Genomic DNA, 20567 nt, shown 5'->3' with positions numbered 1-20567 from the left:
TTGGGCGGAGTCAGTCTTACCAATACTAAAAACGTGTCTTATGATGTCTCTTGTGTTTTTGCCAAGTTTCATGAATTTTCAATCATCTGTGTTATGACCGTGTCATGGTTTCACTTTTGTTTAGTGTTGCTTCTCCATTAAATTAATTGCCTGCCATTACGTCATCATTTCAGCTATCGACTATTCCTTCGCAATTTATCACCACGTATGTCTGGAGCCTACCCACGCCCAATTTAGAGATAATCTGACAAAGACTCTAGGAGGAGTTTGAATGAGTTCGTGAAAAATGTGTAAAAATTCCACAAATTTCAAAATGGCCGACTTCCTGTTGGGCGGAGCTAATACCAGCCAATGGGTAATATGTGCGGGATGATACTCTCTATGTTTTTGCCAAAAATCGAGAATATTGGAGAAATTTTGAGACAGCTACAGCTAATTTAATGGCCTAAATAAAATAGGGGGCGCTGTAGAGTCATCTAGCTACACATGAGAAAAATGACAAAATATTTCTAAATCATTTCAAAGACTTATTGAATCTGCCAATTATCAAGAGGCTGAGAGCTTTTTATAAATGTGATATAAAATAGGTGGCGCTAGAGAGCTGATGAAAGACGAATTTACGAAATTCCAACTGAAGGTCAAAGTTTGGCCTAAGCCAAATAGCTCTGTAAAATTTTAGGAGATTTCAAACATCTTAACCCCTCCGAAACTCAGCGGGAAACTTTTTATTTCGCAACTTCCTGTCAAAATGGCCGACTTCCTGTTGGGCGGAGTCAAATAAAACCAAGTGATTCTTGTTGTTTATGAGGAGGTCAATGAGCGTACCAAAGTTGGTGCACGTTGGACAAACTTCATCTCGGCCAATGCCGATGTTTGGTGGCGCTATAGAGCTCCTGAACCACGCCAAAGTCCAGCCTCTATGGAACTTTACAATTTTCGCCGAGTTTGAGGCCTCTGCCAAAATGCGTGAGTTTTCGAGTATCGGAAATGCCTCAAAAATGGACGCAAAGAGGCAGAATAATAATAATAATAATAATAACGAGTTGTCCCCCTGTCACAGGGGGACGTAGGGCCCTCGCACAACAGCGTAAATCGTACCGGGCCAAACCGAGAAACCGGTAAAAGTAATTTTGAGGTCTTAATTGAGTGTGCCAATTTTCAAGAGTTTTCTATCCAAATAAACATGTGAAATATCCAATTAAAATACAGGTGGCGCTATACCGCTGTTAAAACACATGTATTTAAAATTCTAATTCTAGATCAAACAACAGCCTCAGATAAGCAGGCCAGTCAAATTTTGTGAGCTTTTATCTCTTATAACTTCCTCAAAACACCTAGCATTACCTAGGTGTCAACCTCCTGTTTTGATGTGGGATTTCAAAAATTCAACCATCTGCCATTTCCTCCTCGTTTGAGATATCGACTATTCCTTCACAATTTATCATCAGATATGTTCAATGTTTATTTTTACCAAATACCAAGAGAATTCATCAAATTTGCTAGGAGTAGTTTGACAATGTACACAAAAAATGTGTGTAAAATGCAGATATTTCAAAATGGCCGACTTCCTGTTGGGCGGAGTCAGTCCTACCAATGCTGAAAATGTGTGTAATGATGTCTTTTGTGTTTTTGCCAAGTTTCATGAATTTTCAATAATCTGTTTTCTGACCATGTCATGGTTTCACTTTGGTTTAGTGTTGCGTCTCTAGTGACTCAATTGCTCGCCATTGGGTCACCGTTTTACCGATCAACTAATCCTTTGGCAATTATCATCAAATATGTCTGTTGTTCATTTACAGCGAAATAAGAGGTAATCTGACAAAGACTTTAGGAGCAGTTTAAATGAGTTTGTGAAAAATGTGCAAAAATATTACAAATTCCAATATGGCCGACTTCCTGTTGGGCGGAGCTAATACAAGCCAATTGCAAATATGTGCAGGGTCATACTATCTACGATCCTACCAAAATTTGAGAAGATTAGACAAATTTTGACACATCCACAGCTAATTTATTAAATGAACAAATTAGGGGGCGCTGTAGAGTCCGCTAGCTATACATGAAAAAATTGTCAAAATATTTGTAAAGTGTTATGAGGTCTTATGCAATCTGTCAATTTTCAAGAGGTTTTGAGCATTCCCGTAATGTCAAATATGCATTGAAACCTAAGTGGCGCTATAGAGCCAATGAAATACGTATATATGAAATTTTAATTTCAGATCAAACTACTGCTTAAATCAAGCAGGCCTGTAAATTTTCAAGAGTTTTCAACCTTTTTAACCTCCTCAAACACCTACTAACACCAGAATGTATTCACTTCCTGTTTTAACGGGGCATCTCAAGCAATTCAACTGTCCGCTATTTCGTCCTCGTTTAAGATATCGACTATTCCTTTGCAATTTACAATCAAGTATGTTAGTAGTTTATTACAGACAAATATCAAGAGTATTCAACAAATTCCCTAGGAGGAGTTCATCAAAGTATGCAAAAAATGTGTGTAAAATGCACTTTTTTCAAAATGGCCGACTTCCTGTTGGGCGGAGTCAGTCTTACCAATGATAAAAACGTGTCTTATGATGTCTCTTGTGTTTTTGCCAAGTTTCATGAATTTTCAATCATCTGTGTTATGACCGTGTCATGGTTTCACTTTTGTTTAGTGTTGCTTCTCCATTAAATTAATTGCCTGCCATTACGTCATCGTTTCAGCTATCGACTATTCCTTCGCAATTTATCACCACGTATGTCTGGAGCCTACCCACGCCCAATTTAGAGATAATCTGACAAAGACTCTAGGAGGAGTTTGAATGAGTTCGTGAAAAATGTGTAAAAATTCCACAAATTTCAAAATGGCCGACTTCCTGTTGGGCGGAGCTAATACCAGCCAATGGGTAATATGTGCGGGATGATACTCTCTATGTTGTTGCCAAAAATCTAGAATATTGGAGAAATTTTGAGACAGCTACAGCTAATTTAATGGCCTAAATAAAATAGGGGGCGCTGTAGAGTCCTCTAGCTACACATGAGAAAAACGACAAAATATTTCTAAATCATTTCAAAGACTTATTGAATCTGCCAATTATCAAGAGGCTGAGAGCTTTTTATAAATGTGATATAAAATAGGTGGCGCTAGAGAGCTGATGAAACACGAATTTACGAAATTCCAACTGAAGGTCAAAGTTTGGCCTAAGCTAAATAGCTCTGTAAAATTTTAGGAGTTTTCAAACATCTTAACCCCTCCGAAACCCAGCGGGAAACTTTTTATTTTGCAACTTCCTGTCAAAATGGCCGACTTCCTGTTGGGCAGAGTCAAATAAATCAAATTGATCCTTGTTCTTTATGAGGAGGTCAATGAGCGTACCAAAGTTGGTGTACATTGGACAAACTTCATCCCAGACACTGCTTACGTTTGGGGGCGCTATAGAGCTCCTGAACCACGCCTAAGTCCAGCCTCTATGGAACTTTAAAATTTTCACCGAGCTTGAGGCCTGTGCCAAAATGCGTGAGTTTTCGAGTATCGGAAATGCCTCAAAAATGGACGCAAAGAGGCAGAATAATAATAATAATAATAATAATAATAATAATAAACGGACCAAAAACAATAGGGCTTTGCACCTCCGGTGCAGGCTTCGCCTGCGCCTTCGGTGCTCGGGCCCTAAATATAGCCGCAAGCGGCGATTTACGGGGTTCGAGCGTTACAGGCAAAGAGACCCCTGGAGGCCAGTTAGGCTTAAAACATGTTGCCGATTGACCGGCATCGCCAAACTGGATGAGGATGACCAGCATGACCGTGAAGACCAAGCTAGATTACCAGCATGACTAATCTGGATGACAAACTTGTTGACCATATTGACCAAGCTGGAAGACCATAATGACCAAACTGGATGACCAGCATGGCAAAGGTGGTTGGCCAGTATGACCAAGCTGGAAGACCACCATTACTATGAGGACAAAGCTGAATGACCAGCAGGACCATAATGACCAATGTGAATGGCCAGCATGACCAAGCTGGATGGCCAGCATAACCAAGCTGGGTGACCAGCGTGACCATAAAGACCATAATGGCAATGCTAGATGACTGGTGTGAGTAAACTAGTTGAAAAGCATTGAAAAATTGAGCTGTAGTGTTCATCAGGTTTTATGTGGTGTCTTACTGCACTCTAGTGGGCATTTGGTGAAACAAATTCAGTTCTTAAATTGAAAAAACACAAGGCATAAAAAGGGCATATAAATAACCTGTATATAGTATATAAGTTTTGACCTGATTAACATTCCGCCTGTTGAAAGCTTGCTGGAATGTGATTGGCTAATAGTGACCACAAAAGTGTCCATATCAAATATTCATTTGGTGTACCATTAGTGCATGGGCCATAGATGATAATTGGCTAGGATGACCTTGATAGCTTGTATGGTTCTAGAGAAACAGCTATCGAGCATTGGCCCCGCCGCCTGGGGGTGTATGTCTACTTAAACTGACAGGGTATCTGAGAATCATGTAATGATCAAAGGACTGAAGTGGTATTAGTGTTAGGTTAAGCATTCAAAAGTTATAAGTGTTAAAGACATTTTACTGCACCATGGTAGAACTCATTTGCATATGGCGGCCATATTGTTTATAAATGTAAAGATTTTTAAAAAAATTATTGAGGAGTAAGCTCTGCTGAACTGTTTGACACCAAACATGTCATGATTGGTCAAGGATCCAAGGACAAGATCTCAAAAGTAGGTTTTGCATATTATGCAAATTAAAAAAAAAATTAAGTGGGTGGAGCATAAACAAGAATGACCCAGGCAGCTGACCTGCATGAACAAGAAGGATAAATATGTTCAATTAAGCAAGACAAGCAAGATTGAATAAGTTCAGCAGAGCTTTAATTTAGAATAATTCACCTGTAGCTGTTTCACCAAATGACCACCAGAGCGCAGCAAGAGACCACATATAACCTGCTGGAAATCTATCACTCTATCAGAAAAACAGAACATTCCCTATCAGTGTGTTTCTATTTATTAAAAAGAGAAGAAAAGTCCGATTGGGCTCCAAATTGGTACTCATGATCAAGTGGTCTGTATATACATGTATGTAAATTTGTGTGTTGATAGGGTCAAAGGTTCCTGACTTCTGACCATTTAGGTTTGAAAAAAGTGATAATACAGGCTTATGGCCTGCAAAATGGCTGTTGCTCTTTGGCCATATTAGAGGCAAAAAATATCTGATTTGGCTCATAATTTGCAATCATGATCAAGTGGTCTGTATATACACTTATGTAAATTTGTGTGTTGATAGGGTCAAAGGTTCCTGACTTCTGACCATTTAGGTTTGAAAAAAGTGATAATACAGGCTTATGGCCTACAAAATGGCTGTTGCTCTTTGGCCATATTAGAGGCAAAAAATATCTGATTTGGCAATCAAGATCACAATATCAGTCTATATATGTATGTCAATTTCTGTGTCAATAGGGTCAAAGGTTACTGACTTCTGTCCATTTAGATTTGAAAAAAGCGATATTACAGGCTTGAGGCCTACAAAATCGCTGTAGTTTTCCAGCCGTTGTAGAGGCAAAACATGTCCGATTTGGCTGAAAATTTGCAATCAAGATCAGATTATCAGTCTATATATGTGTATAAATTTGTGTGTTGATAGGGTGAAAGGTTCCTGTCTTCTGTCCATTTAGGTTGGAAAATAGCGATAAATAAAATAAATTGAAAATAGTTATTTTTTCACTGTAGAGTCTACTGAAGACTTATTTGGCTCATACTTGGCACATGTACTTCAAATGTCATTGTTAATTAGTAGCTTCAACAGTTTTGGCATGTTTTAAACTTTGACAGAGTTTTGGCCAAATAACTCTGAAAAGGCTTTCACGTACATGTTTGATCAAGGTTTATGGGCCTCAAATAGTTAAAATGTCAAGATTTTTTTGATAATTATTTACCTACAGGGTCTCAAGATTGCATCAAGACCAAATTTGTTTTGATTGATTAAGGACTTAAAGAAAAGTTCGAAAAGAGCAATTTTTACTCTTTTGGCCACTGATGAAAATCTTTGCATTTTTGGTAAACACATGTAATTACAAAGTTGTAAAGGCTACAGAAAAGTATACAACTAAAAAAGAATAACAAGCCTAGGCCACTTGTACCTTTAGATATAACTGATTTTCTGCTATAGCGCCCCCTTGAGGCCAATCAACGCCATATTTTAATGGATGATAGAAGGCCCTGAGATACATGTAGGGTATAAGTATCGTCCTGATTGGTCATTGTTTAGCCTGTCAAAAGCTTGCTGGAAACTGATTGGCTAATAACGATCGCAAAAATTTGCATATCAAATTTTCCTTCTGTAAAACATTAGGACATAGGCCATAGATGATACATGCCAAAGGAGAGCTTCATAGCTTGTACGGTTCCTGAGAAACAGATTTTTAGCTTTGGCTCCGCCCCCTGGGGGCGTATGTCTACACAGATTGACGGCCTACCTCAAAATCATGTTGGCATCAAACTTGTAAAGTGGCATTAGTGTAGGTTTAAGCATTCAAAAGTTACAGCTGTTAGAGTAAATTTGGGTGTGCCACGGTAAGATTAATTTGCATATGGCGGCCATATTGTTTACAAATTTCACAATTTTTTCGATAATTATTGAGGTTGGGACTCTGCTGAGTTGTTTGAAACCAAATATGACAGGATTGGTCAATGACCCTAGGACAAGTTCTCAAAAGTAGGTTTTGCATATTATGCTAAATAGCAAAAAATCTAAGTGGGCGGAGCTTAGTGGTTCTATTGACCTTTTTGATTTGCCATTAACCAAGGAATCATATAATGCAAGAATTTTTGCTCTAGCTATCAGGGTGTAGGAGTTACGAGGCCAAACGCATTGACCTTCGCCATAGCGCCCCCTTGAGGCCGATCGGGCTCATCTTTTGAATCTGAGTAGCGGTGAGAAGTACTACCATATGACCAAGTCTCAGCCCTGTAGGCCTTACGGTTTCTTCTGCCCAATCACTTCTATGGCAGAAAAAGAATAAGAACTATAATAATAATAATAAATATAGCCGCAAGCGGCGATTTACGGGGTTCGAGCGTTACAGGCAAAGAGACCCCTGGAGGCCAGTTAGGCTTAAAACATGTTGCCGGTTGACCGGCATCGCCAAACTGGATGAGGATGACCAGCATGACCGTGAAGACCAAGCTAGATTACCAGCATGACTAATCTGGATGACAAACTTGTTGACCATATTGACCAAGCTGGAAGACCATAATGACCAAACTGGATGACCAGCATGGCAAAGGTGGTTGGCCAGTATGACCAAGCTGGAAGACCACCATTACTATGAGGACAAAGCTGAATGACCAGCAGGACCATAATGACCAATGTGAATGGCCAGCATGACCAAGCTGGATGGCCAGCATAACCAAGCTGGGTGACCAGCGTGACCATAAAGACCATAATGGCAATGCTAGATGAGTGGTGTGAGTAAACTAGTTGAAAAGCATTGATAAATTGAGCTGTAGTGTTCATCAGGTTTTATGTGGTGTCTTACTGCACTCTAGTGCGCATTTGGTGAAACAAATTCAGTTCTTAAATTGAAAAAACACAAGGCATAAAAAGGGCATATAAATAACCCGTATATAGTATATAAGTTTTGACCTGATTAACATTCCGCCTGTTAAAAGCTTGCTGGAATGTGATTGGCTAATAGTGACCACAAAAGTGTCCATATCAAATTTTCATTTGGTGTACCATTAGTGCATGGGCCATAGATGATAATTGGCTAGGATGACCTTGATAGCTTGTATGGTTCTAGAGAAACAGCTATCGAGCATTGGCCCCGCCCCCTGGGGGTGTATGTCTACTTAAACTGACAGGGTATCTGAGAATCATGTAATGATCAAAGGACTGAAGTGGTATTAGTGTCAGGTTAAGCATTCAAAAGTTATAAGTGTTAAAGACATTTTACTGCACCATGGTAGAACTCATTTGCATATGGCGGCCATATTGTTTATAAATGTAAAGATTTTTTTAATAATTATTGAGGAGTAAGCTCTGCTGAACTGTTTGACACCAAACATGTCATGATTGGTCAAGGATCCAAGGACAAGATCTCAAAAGTATTTTTTGCATATTATGCAAATTTATAAAAAAAAAATAAGTGGGTGGAGCATAAACAAGAATGACCCAGGCGGCTGACCAGCATGAACAAGAAGGATAAATATGTTCAATTAAGCAAGACAAGCAAGATTAAATAAGTTCAGCAGAGCTTTAATTTAGAATAATTCACCTGTAGCTGTTTCACCAAATGACCACCAGAGCGCAGCAAGAGACCACATATAACCTGCTGGAAATCTATCACTCTATCAGAAAGACAGAACATTCCCCATCAGTGTGTTTCTATTTATTAAAAAGAGAAGAAAAGTCAGATTGGGCTCCAAATTGGTACTCATGATCAAGTGGTCTGTATATACATGTATGTAAATTTGTGTGTTGATAGGGTCAAAGGTTCCTGACTTCTGACCATTTAGGTTTGAAAAAAGTGATAATACAGGCTTATGGCCTACAAAATGGCTGTTGCTCTTTGGCCATATTAGAGGCAAAAAATATCTGATTTGGCTCAAAATTTGCAATCAGGATCACAATATCAGTCTATATATGTATGTCAATTTCTGTGTCAATAGGGTCAAAGGTTCCTGACTTCTGTCCATTTAGATTTGAAAAAAGCGATAATACAGGCTTGAGGCCTACAAAATCGCTGTAGTTTTCCAGCCGTTGTAGAGGCAAAACATGTCCGATTTGGCTGAAAATTTGCAATAAAGATCATATTATCAGTCTATATATGTGTATAAATTTGTGTGTTGATAGGGTGAAAGGTTCCAGTCTTCTGTCCATTTAGGTTGGAAAATAGCGATAAATAGAATAAATTGAAAATAGTTATTTTTTCACTGTAGAGCCTACTGAAGACTTATTTGGCTCATACTTGGCACATGTACTTCAAATGTCATTGTTAATTAGTAGCTTCAACAGTTTTGGCATGTTTTAAACTTTGACAGAGTTTTGGCCAAATAACTCTGAAAAGGCTTTCACATACATGTTTGATCAAGGTTTATGGGCCTCAAATAGTTAAAATGCCAAGATTTTTTTGATAATTATTTACCTACAGGGTCTCAAGATTGCATCAAGACCAAATTTGTTTTGATTGATTAAGGACTTAAAGACAAGTTCGAAAAGAGCAACTTTTACTCTTTTGGCCACTGATGAAAATCTTTGCATTTTTGGTAAATACATGTAATTACAAAGTTGTAAAGGCTACAGCAATGTATACAACTAAAAAAGAATAACAAGCCTAGGCCACTTGTACCTTTAGATATAACTGATTATCTGCTATAGCGCCCCCTTGAGGCCAATCAACGCCATATTTTAATGGATGATAGAAGGCCCTGAGATACATGTAGGGTATACGTATCGTCCTGATTGGTCATTGTTTAGCCTGTCAAAAGCTTGCTGGAATCTGATTGGCTAATAACGATCGCAAAAATTTGCATATCAAATTTTCCTTCTGTAAAACATTAGGACATAGGCCATAGATGATACATGCCAAAGGAGAGCTTCATAGCTTGTACGGTTCCTGAGAAACAGATTTTTAGCTTTGGCTCCGCCCCCTGGGGGCGTATGTCTACACAGATTGACAGGCTACCTCAGAATCATGTTGGCATCAAAGGTCTAAAGTGGCATTAGTGTAGGTTTAAGCATTTAAAAGTTACAGCTGTTAGAGTAAATTTGGGTGTGCCACGGTAAGATTAATTTGCATATGGCGGCCATATTGTTTACAAATTTCTCAATTTTTTTGATAATTATTGAGGTTGGGACTCTGCTGAGTTGTTTGACACCAAATATGACAGGATTGGTCAATGACCCTAGGACAAGTTCTCAAAAGTAGGTTTTGCATATTATGCTAAATAGCAAAAAATCTAAGTGGGCGGAGCTTAGTGGTTCTATTGACCTTTTTGATTTGCCATTAACCAAGGAATCATATAATGCAAGAATTTTTGCTCTAGCTATCAGGGCGTAGGAGTTACGAGGCCAAACGCGTTGACCTTCGCCATAGCGCCCCCTTGAGGCCGATCGGGCTCATCTTTTGAATCTGAGTAGCGGTGAGAAGTACTACCATATGACCAAGTCTCAGCCCTGTAGGCCTTACGGTTTCTTCTGCCCAATCACTTCTATGGCAGAAAAAGAATAAGAACTATAATAATAATAATAATAATCAGAACAATTACAATAGGGTTTCTAGCACTACGTGCTCGAACCCCTAATAATAATAATCAGAACAATTACAATAGGGTTTCTAGCACTACGTGCTCGAACCCCTAATAATAATAATAATAATCAGAACAATTACAATAGGGTTTCTAGCACTACGTGCTCGAACCCCTAATCAGAACAATTACAATAGGGTTTCTAGCACTACGTGCTCGAACCCCTAATAATAATAATAATAATCAGAACAATTACAATAGGGTTTCTAGCACTACGTGCTCGAACCCCTAATAATAATAAATATAGCCGCAAGCGGCGATTTACGGGGTTCGAGCGTCACAGGCAAAGAGGCCCCTGGAGGCCAGTTAGGCTTAAAACCTGTTGCTGGTCACCAAACTGGATAACCAAGCTGGGTAACCAGCGTGACCATAAAGACCATAATGACAATGCTAGATGAGTGGTGTGAGTAAACTAGTTGAAAAGCATTGATAAATTGAGCTGTAGTGTTCATCAGGTTTTATGTGGTGTCTTGCTGCACTCTAGTGGGCATTTGGTGAAACAACTTCAGTTCTTAAATTAAAAAAACACAAGGCATAAAAAGGGCATATAAATAACCCATATATAGTGTATAAGTTTTGACCTGATAAACATTCTGCCTGTCTAAAGCTTGCTGGAATGTGATTGGCTAATAGTGACCACAAAAGTGTCCATATCAAATTTTCATTTGGTGTACCATTAGTGCATGGGCCATAGATGATAATTGGCAAGGATGACCTTGATAGTTTGTATGGTTCTAGAGAAACAGCTATTGAGCATTGGCCCCGCCCCCTGGGGGGGTGTATGTCTACTTAAACTCACAGGGTATCTGAGAATCATGTAATGATCAAAGGACTGAAGTGGTATTAATGTCAGGTTAAGCATTCAAAAGTTGTAAGTGTTAGAAGACATTTTACTGCACCATGGTAAAACTAATTTGCATATGGCGGCCATATTGTTTATAAATGTAAAGATTTTTTTTAATAATTATTCAGGAGTAAGCTCTGCTGAACTGTTTGACACCAAACATGTCATGATTGGTCAAGGAGGCAAAGACAAGATCTCAAAAGTAGGTTTTGCATATTATGCAAATTTAAAAAAAATTAAGTGGGTGGAGCATAAATAAGAATGACCCAGGTGGCTGAGCAGCATGACCAAGAAGGATAAATATGTTCAATTAAGCAAGACAAAAACGATTTAATAAGTTCAGCAGAGCTTTAATTTAGAATAATTCAAATGTAGCTGTTTCACCAAATGACCACCAGAGCGCAGCAAGAGACCACATATAACCTGCTGGAAATCTATCACTCTATAAGTAAGACAGAACATTCCCTATCAGTGTGTTTCTATTTATTAAAAAGAGAAGAAAAGTCCGATTGGGCTCCAAATTGGTACTCATGATCAAGTGGTCTGCATATATATGTGTGTAAATTTGTGTGTTGATCGGGTCAAACGTTCCTGACTTCTGTCCATTTAGGTTTGAAAAAAGCGATAATACAGGCTTATGGCCTACAAAATGGCTGTTGCTCTTTGGCCATATTAGAGGCAAAAAATATCTGATTTGGCTCAAATTTTGCAATCAAGATCACAATATCAGTCTATATATGTATGTCAATTTCTGTGTCAATAGGGTCAAAGGTTCCTGACTTCTGTCCATTTAGATTTGAAAAAAGCGATAATACAGGCTTGAGGCCTACAAAATCGCTGTAGTTTTCCAGCCGTTGTAGAGGCAAAACATGTCCGATTTGGCTGAAAATTTGCAATCAAGATCATATTATCAGTCTATATATGTGTATAAATTTGTGTGTTGATAGGGTGAAAGGTTCCTGTCTTCTGTCCATTTAGGTTGGAAAATAGCGATAAATGGAATAAATTGAAAATAGTTATTTTTTCACTGTAGAGCCTAGTGAAGACTTATTTGGCTCATACTTGGCACATGTACTTCAAATGTCATTGTTAATTAGTAGCTTCAACAGTTTTGGCATGTTTTAAACTTTGACAGAGTTTTGGCCAAATAACTCTGAAAAGGCTTTCACGTATATGTTTGATCAAGGTTTATGGGCCTCAAATAGTTAAAATGTCAAGATTTTTTTGATAATTATTTACCTACAGGGTCTCAAGATTGCATCAAGACCAAATTTGTTTTGATTGATTAAGGACTTAAAGACAAGTTCGAAAAGAGCAATCTTTACTCTTTTGGCCACTGATGCAAATCTTTGCATTTTTGGTAAACACATGTAATTACAAAGTTGTAAAGGCTACAGCAAAGTATACAACTAAAAAAGAATAACAAGCCTAGGCCACTTGTGCCTTTAGATATAACTGATTTTCTGCTATAGCGCCCCCTTGAGGCCAATCAATGCCATATTTTAATGGATGATAGAAGGCCCTGAGATACATGTAGGGTATAAGTATCGTCCTGATTGGTCATTGTTTAGCCTGTCAAAAGCTTGCTGGAATCTGATTGGCTAATAACGATTGCAAAAATTTGCATATCAAATTTTCCTTCCGTAAAACATTAGGACATAGGCCATAGATGATACATGCCGAAGGAGAGCTTCATAGCTTGTACGGTTCCTGAGAAACAGATTTTTAGCTTTGGCTCCGCCCCCTGGAGGCGTATGTCTACACAGATTGACGGGCTACCTCAGAATCATGTTGGCATCAAAGTTGTAAAGTGGCATTAGTGTAGGTTTAAGCATTCAAAAGTTACAGCTGTTAGAGTAAATTTGGGTGTGCCACGGTAAGATTAATTTGCATATGGCGGCCATATTGTTTATAAATTTCACAATTTTTTCGATAATTATTGAGGTTGGGACTCTGATGAGTTGTTTGACACCAAATATGACAGGATTGGTCAATGACCCTAGGACAAGTTCTCAAAAGTAGGTTTTGCATATTATGCTAAATAGCAAAAAATCTAAGTGGGCGGAGCTTAGTGGTTCTATGGACCTTTTTGATTTGCCATTAACCAAGGAATCATATAATGCAAGAATTTTTGGTCTAGCTATCAGGGCGTAGGAGTTACGGGGACAAACGCGTTGACCTTCGCCATAGCGCCCCCTTGAGGCCGATCGGGCTCATCTTTTGAATCTGAGTAGCGGTGAGAAGTACTACCATATGACCAAGTCTCAGCCCTGTAGGCCTTACGGTTTCTTCTGCCCAATCACTTCTATGGCAGAAAAAGAATAAGAACTATAATAAATATAGCCGCAAGCGGCGATTTACGGGGTTCGAGCGTTACAGGCAAAGAGACCCCTGGAGGCCAGTTAGGCTTAAAACATGTTGCTGGTTGACCGGCATCACCAAACTCGATGACCAGCATGGCAAAGGTGGTTGGCCAGTATGACCAAGCTGGAAGACCACCATTACTATGAGGACAAAGCTGAATGACCAGCAGGACCATAATGACCAATGTGAATGGCCAGCATGACCAAGCTGGATGGCCAGCATAACCAAGCTGGGTGACCAGCGTGACCATAAAGACCATAATGGCAATGCTAGATGAGTGGTGTGAGTAAACTAGTTGAAAAGCATTGATAAATTGAGCTGTAGTGTTCATCAGGTTTTATGTGGTGTCTTACTGCACTCTAGTGCGCATTTGGTGAAACAAATTCAGTTCTTAAATTGAAAAAACACAAGGCATAAAAAGGGCATATAAATAACCCGTATATAGTATATAAGTTTTGACCTGATTAACATTCCGCATGTTAAAAGCTTGCTGGAATGTGATTGGCTAATAGTGTCCACAAAAGAGTCCATATCAAATTTTCATTTGGTGTACCATTAGTGCATGGGCCATAGATGATAATTGGCTAGGATGACCTTGATAGCTTGTATGGTTCTAGAGAAACAGCTATCGAGCATTGGCTCCGCCCCCTGGGGGGGTGTATGTCTACTTAAACTGACAGGGTATCTGAGAATCATGTAATGATCAAAGGACTGAAGTGGTATTAGTGTCAGGTTAAGCATTCAAAAGTTATAAGTGTTAAAGACATTTTACTGCACCATGGTAGAACTCATTTGCATATGGCGGCCATATTGTTTATAAATGTAAATATTTTTTGAATAATTATTGAGGAGTAAGCTCTGCTGAACTGTTTGACCCCAAACATGTCATGATTGGTCAAGGATCCAAGGACAAGATCTCAAAAGTAGGTTTTGCATATTATGCAAATTTAAAAAAAAATTAAGTGGGTGGAGCATAAACAAGAATGACCCAGGCGGCTGACCAGCATGAACAAGAAGGATAAATATGTTCAATTAAGCAAGACAAGCAAGATTGAATAAGTTCAGCAGAGCTTTAATTTAGAATAATTCACCTGTAGCTGTTTCACCAAATGACCACCAGAGCGCAGCAAGAGACCACATATAACCTGCTGGAAATCTATCACTCTATCAGAAAGACAGAACATTCCCTATCAGTGTGTTTCTATTTATTAAAAAGAGAAGAAAAGTCCGATTGGGCTCCAAATTGGTACTCATGATCAAGTGGTCTGTATATATATGTGTGTAAATTTTTGTGAGGATAGGGTCAAAGGTTCCTGACTTCTGTCCATTTAGGTTTGAAAAAAGCGATAATAGAGGCTTGAGGCCTACAAAATCGCTGTTGCTTTTCGGCCATATTAGAGGCAAATTATATCCGATTTGGCTCAAAATTTGCAATCAAGATCACAATATCAGTCTATATATGTATGTAAATTTCTGTGTTGATAGGGTCAAAGGTTCCTGTCTTCAGTCCATTTAGGTTTGAAAAAAGCGATAATACAGGCTTGAGGCCTGCAAAATCGCTGTAGTTTTCCAGCCGTTGTAGAGGGAAAACATGTCCGATTTGGCTGATAATTTGCAATCAGGATCACAATATCAGTCTATATATGTATGTCAATTTCTGTGTCAATAGGGTGAAAGGTTCCTGTCTTCTGTCCATTTAGGTTGGAAAATAGCGATAAATAGAATAAATTGAAAATAGTTATTTTTTCACTGTAGAGCCTACTGAAGACTTATTTGGCTCATACTTGGCACATGTGCTTCAAATGTCATTGTTAATTAGTAGCTTCAACAGTTTTGGCATGTTTTAAACTTTGACAGAGGTTTGGCCAAATAACTCTGAAAAGGCTTTCACGTACATGTTTGATCAAGGTTTATGGGTCTCAAATAGTTAAAATGTCAAGATTTTTTTGATAATTATTTACCTACAGGGTCTCAAGATTGCATCAAGTCCAAATTTGTTTTGATTGATTAAGGACTTAAAGACAAGTTCGAAAAGAGCAATTTTTACTCTTTTGGCCACTGATGAAAATCTTTGCATTTTTGGTAAACATATGTAATTACAAAGTTGTAAAGGCTACAGCAAAGTATACAACTAAAAAAGAATAACAAGCCTAGGCCACTTGTACCTTTAGATATAACTGATTTTCTGCTATAGCGCCCCCTTGCGGCCAATCAACGCCATATTTTAATGGATGATAGAAGGCCCTGAGATACATGTAGGGTATAAGTATCGTCCTGATTGGTCATTGTTTAGCCTGTCAAAAGCTTGCTGGAATCTGATTGGCTAATAACGATTGCAAAAATTTGCATATCAAATTTTCCTTCTGTAAAACATTAGGACATAGGACATAGATGATACATGCCAAAGGAGAGCTTCATAGCTTTTACGGTTCCTGAGAAACAGATTTTTAGCTTTGGCTCCGCCCCCTGGGGGCGTATGTCTACACAGATTGACGGGCTACCTCAGAATCATGTTGGCATCAAAGTTGTAAAGTGGCATTAGTGTAGGTTTAAGCATTCAAAAGTTACAGCTGTTAGAGTAAATTTGGGTGTGCCACGGTAAGATTAATTTGCATATGGCGGCCATATTTTTTGCAAATTTCAAGATTTTTTTAATAATTATTGAGGTTGGGACTCTGCTGAGTTGTTTGACACCAAACATGTCAGGATTGGTCAATGAGTTTAGGACAAGTTCTCAAAAGTAGGTTTTGCATATTATGCTAAATAGCAAAAAATCTAAGTGGGCGGAGCTTAGTGGTTCTATTGACCTTTTTGATTTGCCATTAACCAAGGAATCATATAATGCAAGAATTTTTGCTCTAGCTATCAGGGCGTAGGAGTTACGAGGCCAAACGCGTTGACCTTCGCCATAGCGCCCCCTTGAGTCCGATCGGGCTCATCTTTTGAATCTGAGTAGCGGTGAGAAGTACTACCATATGACCAAGTCTCAGCCCTGTAGGCCTTACGGTTTTTTCTGCCCAATCACTTCTATGGCAGAAAAAGAATAAGAACTATAATAATAATAATAATAATAATAATCAGAACAATTACAATAGGGTTTCTAGCACTACGTGCTCGAACCCCTAATAATAATCAGAACAATTACAATAGGGTTTCTAGCACTACGTGCTCGAACCCCTAATAAATATAGCCGCAAGCGGCGATTTACGGGGTTCGAGCGTTACAGGCAAAGAGACCCCTGGAGGCCAGTTAGGCTTAAAACATGTTGCCGGTTGACCGGCATCGCCAAACTGGATGAGGATGACCAGCATGACCGTGAAGACCAAGCTAGATTACCAGCATGACTAATCTGGATGACAAACTTGTTGACCATATTGACCAAGCTGGAAGACCATAATGACCAAACTGGATGACCAGCATGGCAAAGGTGGTTGGCCAGTATGACCAAGCTGGAAGACCACCATTACTATGAGGACAAAGCTGAATGACCAGCAGGACCATAATGACCAATGTGAATGGCCAGCATGACCAAGCTGGATGGCAAGCATAACCAAGCTATGTGACCAGCGTGACCATAAAGACCATAATGGCAATGCTAGATGAGTGGTGTGAGTAAACTAGTTGAAAAGCATTGATAAATTGAGCTGTAGTGTTCATCAGGTTTTATGTGGTCTCTTACTGCACTCTAGTGGGCATTTGGTGAAACAAATTCAGTTCTTAAATTGAAAAAACACAAGGCATAAAAAGGGCATATAAATAACCCGTATATAGTATATAAGTTTTGACCTGATTAACATTCCGCCTGTTAAAAGCTTGCTGGAATGTGATTGGCTAATAGTGACCACAAAAGTGTCCATATCAAATTTTCATTTGGTGTACCATTAGTGCATGGGCCATAGATGATAATTGGCAAGGACGACCTTGATAGCTTGTATGGTTCTAGAGAAACAGCTATCGAGCATTGGCCCCGCCCCCTGGGGGGATGTATGTCTACTTAAACTGACAGGGTATCTGAGAATCATGTAATGATCAAAGGACTGAAGTGGTATTAGTGTCAGGTTAAGCATTCAAAAGTTATAAGTGTTAAAGAGATTTTACTGCACCATGGTAGAACTCATTTGCATATGGCGGCCATATTGTTTATAAATGTAAAGATTTTTTTAATAATTATTGAGGAGTAAGCTCTGCTGAACTGTTTGATACCAAACATGTCATGATTGGTCAAGGATCCAAGGACAAGATCTCAAAAGTAAGTTTTGCATATTATGCAAATAAAAAAAAAATTAAGTGGGTGGAACATAAAGAATGACCCAGGCGGCTGACCAGCATGAACAAGAAGGATAAATATGTTCAATTAAGCAAGACAAGCAAGATTGAATAAGTTCAGCAGAGCTTTAATTTAGAATAATTCACCTGTAGCTGTTTCACCAAATGACCACCAGAGCGCAGCAAGAGACCACATATAACCTGCTGGAAATCTATCACTCTATAAGTAAGACAGAACATTCCCTATCAGTGTGTTTCTATTTATTACAAAGAGAGGAAAAGTCCGATTGGGCTCAAAATTGATACTCATGATCAAGATGTCTGTATATATATGTGTGTAAATTTGTGTGTTGATAGGGTCAAAGGTTCCTGACTTCTGTCCATTTAGGCTTGAAAAAAGCGATAATACAGGCTTATGGCCTACAAAATGGCTGTTGCTCTTTGGCCATATTAGAGGCAAAAAATATCTGATTTGGCTCAGAATTTGCAATCAGGATCACAATATCAGTCTATATATGTATGTCAATTTCTGTGTCAATAGGGTCAAAGGTTCCTGACTTCTGTCCATTTAGATTTGAAAAAAGCGATAATACAGGCTTGAGGCCTACAAAATCGCTGTAGTTTTCCAGCCGTTGTAGAGGCAAAACATGTCCGATTTGGTTGAAAATTTGCAATCAAGATCTGATTATCAGTCTATATATGTGTACAAATTTGTGTGTTGATAGGGTGAAAGGTTCCTGTCTTCTGTCCATTTAGGTTGGAAAATAGCGATAAATAGAATAAATTGAAAATAGTTATTTTTTCACTGTAGAGCCTACTGAAGACTTATTTGGCTCATACTTGGCACATGTACTTCAAATGTCATTGTTAATTAGTAGCTTCAACAGTTTTGGCATGTTTTAAACTTTGACAGAGTTTTGGCCAAATAACTCTGAAAAGGCTTTCACGTACATGTTTGATCAAGGTTTATGGGCCTCAAATAGTTAAAATGTCAAGATTTTTTTGATAATTATTTACCTACAGGGTCTCAAGATTGCATCAAGACCAAATTTGTTTTGATTGATTAAGGACTTAAAGACAAGTTCGAAAAGAGCAATTTTTACTCTTTTGGCCACTGATGAAAATCTTTGCATTTTTGGTAAACATATGTAATTACAAAGTTGTAAAGGCTACAGCAAAGTATACAACTAAAAAAGAATAACAAGCCTAGGCCACTTGTACCTTTAGATATAACTGATTTTCTGCTATAGCGCCCCCTTGAGGCCAATCAACGCCATATTTTAATGGATGATAGAAGGCCCTGAGATACATGTAGGGTATAAGTATCGTCCTGATTGGTCATTGTTTAGCCTGTCAAAAGCTTGCTGGAAGCTGATTGGCTAATAACGATTGCAAAAATTTGCATATCAAATTTTCCTTCTGTAAAACATTAGGACATAGGCCATAGATGATACATGCCAAAGGAGAGCTTCATAGCTTGTACGGTTCCTGAGAAACAGATTTTTAGCTTTGGCTCCGCCCCCTGGGGGCGTATGTCTACACAGATTGACGGGCTACCTCAGAATCATGTTGGCATCAAAGTTGTAAAGTGGCATTAGTGTAGGTTTAAGCATTCAAAAGTTACAGCTGTTAGAGTAAATTTGGGTGTGCCACGGTAAGATTAATTTGCATATGGCGGCCATATTGTTTAAAAATGTCTCAATTTTTTCGATAATTATTGAGGGTGGGACTCTGCTGAGTTGTTTGACACCAAATATGACAGGATTGGTCAATGACCCTAGGACAAGTTCTCAAAAGTAGGTTTTGCATATTATGCTAAATAGCAAAAAATCTAAGTGGGCGGAGCTTAGTGGTTCTATTGACCTTTTTGATTTGCCATTAACCAAGGAATCATATAATGCAAGAATTTTTGCTCTAGCTATCAGGGCGTAGGAGTTACGGGGCCAAACGCGTTGACCTTCGCCATAGCGCCCCCTTGAGGCCGATCGGGCTCATCTTTTGAATCTGAGTAGCGGTGAGAAGTACTACCATATGACCAAGTCTCAGCCCTGTAGGCCTTACGGTTTCTTCTGCCCAATCACTTCTATGGCAGAAAAAGAATAAGAACTATAATAAATATAGCCGCAAGCGGCAATCATCGGGTTCAAGCACCAACTTGCACAATGGTGCCTACTGGAGCATTGAATGGTGATGTGTAAGAAGGTCTAATATGATTGGAGATGCCCTGTCACATTTAGAAATTATCAAGTTTTTCACCTGTTATTAATGTTGAGCAGAGGCCTTTCAACCTGATCAGTGCTTAAATTCACATGTAAATCTAGTGAACTTTGTAGGATATTCATTAAGTGAGTTAGAACTAGTCAAAAGGTGTCTACATGTTATTGGTATTGATCAGGTGGCTTCAACCAGAATGTTCACAAAGTGGTATTCAGATTGACCTTTGAACCTTTGCAGAACAAGCTGAAATGTTTGACCAAACAAGTTTAAATTAACACAAAGGAGTGAATGTTCTGATATGACATGTAATTACGAAGTTATTATAAATCTAGTTCTGAATTAAATGGCGCTTCATCAAGCACCAACTAGCACAATGGTGCCTACTAGAGCATAGGATGGTGATGTGTAAGAAGGTCTAACACAATTGGAGACATTCTGTCACATTTAGAAATGATCAAAAGTCTTTCACCTGTTATTAATGTTGAGAAGAGGCACAAAGGAGTGAATGTTCTGATATGACATGTAATGTCAAGTTATTCTTAATCTAGTTCTGTATTAAATGGCGCTTCATCAGAGT

Source organism: Astyanax mexicanus, chromosome 10 (assembly GCF_023375975.1).
Source record: "Astyanax mexicanus isolate ESR-SI-001 chromosome 10, AstMex3_surface, whole genome shotgun sequence".
NCBI classification, from domain to species: Eukaryota; Metazoa; Chordata; class Actinopteri; order Characiformes; family Acestrorhamphidae; genus Astyanax; species Astyanax mexicanus.
The sequence above is the reverse complement of the archived record's forward strand: the minus strand, read 5'-3'. Positions refer to the sequence as shown.